We start from the raw sequence: 6,000 nt of genomic DNA on the forward strand, positions 1-6,000 counted from the left end.
AAGATCCACATTCTAATGGTCATTATGACAAGTACGACCGATTATCTAGAGTAATGAGGTCGAACATATTGGAAGATTGGAATTCGAATACGATTTATATGATTTCTCGACTCACATTGAACGGAGAACGTTGCTAATATCGCAATCGATGGAGCGTCGCGCCGTCCATGATACAGCGCGGAGGCCATAACGACGTCGAAGCTCATCGTTATAAGAACCGAAAGCAAAGGGAGCAAACCGTCATTAAAACGCCGGCAAGAGAGCAACCTAACGACGTAGCTACCCATCTACCAGGACTTCTCACGGATGGAAATTCGCTTGAATAATGCATTTTTTTCGTGCTCCGTCGTTCCAACCAACGATTCTGCGACTCGGCTATACCAACTCCCAACGAAGTGGAAAAAATAAACCGCTCAATTTGCAACAAATTCATTCATTCCAAAAAATTCGTGAAAAATGTATAGCAATATAGGGGCAGTGTGTAATGGTTCGTGTAAGCTTTGCTACCGACATGTTGCATTCTCTTATTCTTTTACGGTGTTTATTTTTTTAATAAAACAAATTAATACACCGTATTCGACAAATATGAAGTTAATTATGCCGGAATACAAATCAAAGGCAATCGGTCAGCCCGCAGTAGCCGGCTCCACTACTCTCTAGATCGTTGAAAAATAATATCTTGTTTATCGATCAAAAATCTGTTGGGTGATTGAAATCCAAGAAGAATAAAGAGTTTCTCTTTAACGTTCGCCTATGCGAGGATACACCGCAAGCGCGCGCCTGGTGACAGTAAGAATGAAAATGAAAGAAAATGAAGTACCGTGCAAGCCTCGTGGTATATTGTCACCGTACTCGGAACTTCCACAGAGACGTTGATATGCATGGCATTGTACGAATAACTCGGTTACACCTATCTTAAATATTCCCGAGAATGGGCGTTTAGAAATCGTTTGTTCCTTTCACAGCGTGAAAGAAGAAGCATGAAACTTCCGTAACGTTTCGCGACTGCGGAACGAACAGGTCTGAGAAAATCTAAAGGCACAATGGTTCGGTCGAGTACAGTATTTCTTATCGTCGAAAGGTTTCGCGAACTAATTTTTTTACAGTTTTCATCTTCGTTCGGGGAGTTATACGGTTCCGTCGTGATCGGTACCGTCAGAAATAAAAAGCAAACGTTTGGATAGGAGAACGATCGACCGTGACCAAAAAAAGAAAAAAGATTCAATACCTTTCTGAATTTGTTTGCGCCTCCAGCTACCGATGTAAGGATCGCTCGGTAAGATAATGTTACGATCATGATTCTCAACCATGGGCGCCATCTTTAGTCAGTCGGTTCGCGGATGACGCGGTTGTCATAAAGGAATCAGACAGCACTTGTATACACTTCGACGACACCATTTACTCACACAACACGCCTACAAACACGTGTCCGCGATCGCACCGTTGCGCCGGAGGCTTTCGCGAAGCTTTTACGAGTACTATTGCCTCAGATCTCGTGCACGCACGCCATTCCTTCGGGATCACCGCAAAACAAGGACCGGCCTGCAATTCGCGGAGCTGCGCGACTCCGATAGAGGGAAGGAAACGGAGAAGAAAAAACTATGTAATCTCCGAATTTCGATTCCTGTCACGACCTTGAGTCGACCGGGTGAACCTTGACGAGAGAGCACGTACAGTGTCCTCCGGTATCTGTCGCACTTAAATTGCTACTAGTGCACGGCGTCCGGTATTCTACACTTTACAGAAACCTCGTGTCGAGTTTGGTCTTTGGCCCCTATCACTCCGGCGGCGTGTCTCTCCTCCTACTGCTGTTCCTTCGCTTCCATCTCATCCCCAATGCTGTTTCCCGATGGGGTAGGTAAGCCGTGAGGTACCACCCTTATTTTAAGCTCCACCCTTGGAGCAGGATCAGTCGAAAGACCCCTCTGCACACGCACGTGCAAACCTTCCCTGTCTGGGTTCCTCGTTTTCGACGAGCGACGCGAAAGAGAGAAAGAAAGAGCAAGTACAGATAAAAAGAGATGAACGGACAGATCGAGGTAGAGATGGGGCGAGAGGAGGGATGGAGACCTGTAGAGAGACCGGGTCGTCGAGAACGAGGAAAAAATTTTCAGGACGAAGGGAGACGGAGAATGATGTTCGCATTCGCTAAGGTTAGCTGGGAAAGCCCAAGTGATTCGAATGACGATTCTGGTGGACGGTCGTACGGTCGGTAATGTACACAGTGTTGGGACGGCGCGCGGCGGGTGGTTAAATCGAAAGCAAAGGCTATTGCTGGTGGCTCTACTGTTCCGTTGACGAGCCGCCATAGGATTATACCATAGCCTTTCTCCCTCGCTCCTCATACCGTTCTTCGCGACCGTAGTTAGTTTACCGCCGTGCGGCCAATGGTACTGGCTCTCGAAGCCTGGGAATTTTCGAACTCCTTGGAACTCGGACCCTCGAAACTTCGTTCTCGCTGGCTGCCAGCAGAATGGTGGGATAGTAATTGCCGAAAGGGTTGTTCTCATTACGTAACACGATTTATTAACCGGCGAATGTAGTTATTGTTCCTCGGAAACGTCTCGATGGTCAGACTTTGATTCCGTTATTTCTTTCATGCTGAACTGTTCATTCTTTCATGGAAAATTGTTTCCAGAGAATCGTTCTTCGCAAACCATGGACAAATATTGACAATTATCATGTAATCATATTAATACTGTGAATGAAAATATTCAGATTAAATTTGGCTTCCCTTTAATAACCATATTTATTCGTGACATGATTATTTGGCGGACTATATTCATGTGAACAAATCTGAGCCCTTTAAGATTGAATTATTAAGGGTCCATTTGAATCTGAAGTTTTTGATACATCTTATGCATAGTGTAATAAACTATACATTGAGCTTCAGAACTCTGGTTTCAGTAAACACATCTATTTTAACGTAATTTTTTCTTTAAAATCTACGTAACGATAGAAAATTGTATATCATGTTAAAACGCGGTAGGAATATAATAATAATTTTCATTTAAACCTGCAAACAAAACTACATTCTTATGTGGGCATTTAAAATATACTCTGAATTTAGTCAAACTCGTGACTCCCTTAAATTGAAACAGATTTTTTTGTTACCGAAGTTTAGGAATAAAAGTAAACGAGGACATACAATAAATAATAATAGTCCCATTCCGTCAAGAAAAGAAATTGTAGGACGAGAAGTTAACATCCTGTGGGACAACTTTCAGGATTTATAATTTTGAAACGACATCTAATTGAAAGAATAGAAATATTATTAAGACGTGATTTATTATCGACGATCTTGTGTTTCGCATTGTGAAATTTTCGCGATTCGGCGTTACATGTGCGAGAAAACCTCAACGAATTCCCGAAAATGGCAGGTTGTAACCTGCCGTTTACGACTGGGCTGTATAACCACCTTGCTGCGCACCTTTTTGGTCCGGAAGCAAAGTGCATAGCGAAATGGGAAACATGTGTTCCAATATGTTCCGGAAGGAACGAACGAAGGTACGAAGGGAGGACCTGCCGTTCTCAAGGCGCATTCTTATGGACAATGTCCAAGACCTTTACGATGGAACACGTGTTTCTCTGCTGGTAGTAGCGTTACCTTGTTTCGTCCGCAGTATTCTTCGTTAAACACCTTCTATTCGACCAAGCTCGGGTCGACAGGTAGAAAACTATCTAATACGAAACATGTGTTTCTGCTTGCCGGACCGCGTCACTCCCGCACCTTTCTGGGTCTAAGACGCGTTATAACGGTCTCGGGACCGACAAGATTTACTTGCGAACCCACGTACATCTGTGGCAGCATCTTTGCAAGGCCAGGATTATCCAGATGTTGAGAAAAATCGACCAGAGAGACCAGAAACATATAATTCCGGGACATCGAGTGCTGTCAATTTTATCTTAGATATTTCACAGACTCTTAAATTCCCACGTGGAATGCTACTAAGAATCAGTAATTCTGTATCACATGTTTTCTGTACGTACAAACTAATAACGAAGACTGACAAATTTCCTTAAATTAATTGAAATATTATTTTTCTTTAAAAGAGCGCGGAGAAAGCAACGTATCTCGGTTTAAAATGTCTGTTCTAATATAGAATGGCAAAAAAGAAAAGCTGTTGAAAAGTATTTTTTATACAAGGGTACAATTTTCAGAAATGAAATTTAAAGCGAAACAATATTTACATCTTTGAGCATTATAGTTATTATTAAAACCTATTACTGTTATAATTATTACTAAAGCCTAAAATTACTATAATCGTTACTCGAGTGTATAATTATTGCTAATTGTTACTAAACATCTATTCGTCACGAACGTGTTCGTAATCGAATTATTCCAATAAAAATACAATAACTTGAATTTATGCATTTGGTTTTGTATTTTATAAAACAAGCTTAAAGGATGAATTTATTTAAACTTTTTATAAAAGGAAAAATGTTTCCTTTTATTTTGATGTCTTCTGAACATGGCTATTATTTTAATTAGAACCAACATTAAGGTTCTAAACAATAAATAATAGGTCAAAAGAATATCGTGTATTTTGATGCTAGTTTTAATACCACTACTTCAAACCTTTGCTATGCTTAACAACAATTGATTTGGGAAATTGAAATTGTTGATTTTAATTTCCTATTTTATTACATAATAAATAATTTATTCAAACTACAGTGGAATATTTCTTTTAAAGTTTATACGGCAAGTTTTGTTGTTTATATAATAGACGTTAACATGTTGGACATCAGGCAACTGTTATATACGGTTTTATTTTACGGCAGAATGGTTTAAAGTAGTAACAGAAATTGCACTCGATTGTCAACGTTGAGAGAATTTCAATATCTAGTACGTATTTAACCATTTTTATGAAGGCTAGCTCTTTGGGCAACGAACATACACGTTTTTTCCTGACTTTGTTCGTTCGGAACACGCTATTATATACCATTACGAATATAATCGATATCCACGATAAGTAATCAGCGAGGGGTTAGAGGGTGGCGAATCCAATTTATACTCGCCGGTCTCTGAACCCGATGTCCAATTAACGGATCTTTCTTCTAATCTCGTTGATTCACGTGAAACACCTGGAAAATTCTGATTCTGCCCGTTCGAACTTTTCTGGCGTTCATTGGTCAACGGGCTTTCAAAGAATAATCAAAAGTTATCATTATTGACAAATTCACGTTATCGTATACCAACTTAACACCATCACGCAAAACATTGTTACTGAAATACAAAGCCCAGCGCTCTCACATCTCTTCCGCGTTTTGCAATGTTTATCTTTCTCCAGCATATAAACTCCGCGGAGTTCTTCGATAAAACGAAACAGCCTCGAATATTTCCGGTGAAGAAATATTGCTTGAATCATCTTTATAAACTATTCGAATCGTTGACGCATTTGATATCGATAACGTTACACCATGTCGCGATCTTTGTTAGTAAATTGCAAACGTTCCGTATTGTGTAATACTCATTATTGATCGTTGACGAAGTAAACAAGAACTGCGCGCGTCCCTGGCAGATTTTCAGAAGATACGAATGTTTTTGTCAATAAAATATTTCTGCATAAAAATTAAGTAATTTCTTAACTAGTGTAGAACTATTGTAAGATGCCTCCGAGCTGTAAAATATTTATCCTTGACATATGCTCTGTCGATGTTGAAACAGATTTGTGTTCGATTCAATGCTGATGTTTTCTTTCGATCGAACAGATTATTTTGGAATCGCGCATTGCAAAACCGGTAATACCAGACGGTAATATCATCAAAATAATATGTAAAGAAATTCTATAATTTCGAAACATATAAAGATTTGCGACCTAATCATAATATAGTTGTAAATAATTCTGTTAGACATAGCACATTGTTGTAATAAAATGCACTTAATTTTCTTTAATTAAGTAGTATGATTGATACAATTAATGTAAGTAGAATGAATATATTTAAGAGCGCGTGGAAAATGTGTCGACCGAATGTAGCTCAATCGCAGCTGTCCAATTC

Source organism: Augochlora pura, chromosome 7 (assembly GCF_028453695.1).
Source record: "Augochlora pura isolate Apur16 chromosome 7, APUR_v2.2.1, whole genome shotgun sequence".
Taxonomy (NCBI): Eukaryota; Metazoa; Arthropoda; class Insecta; order Hymenoptera; family Halictidae; genus Augochlora; species Augochlora pura.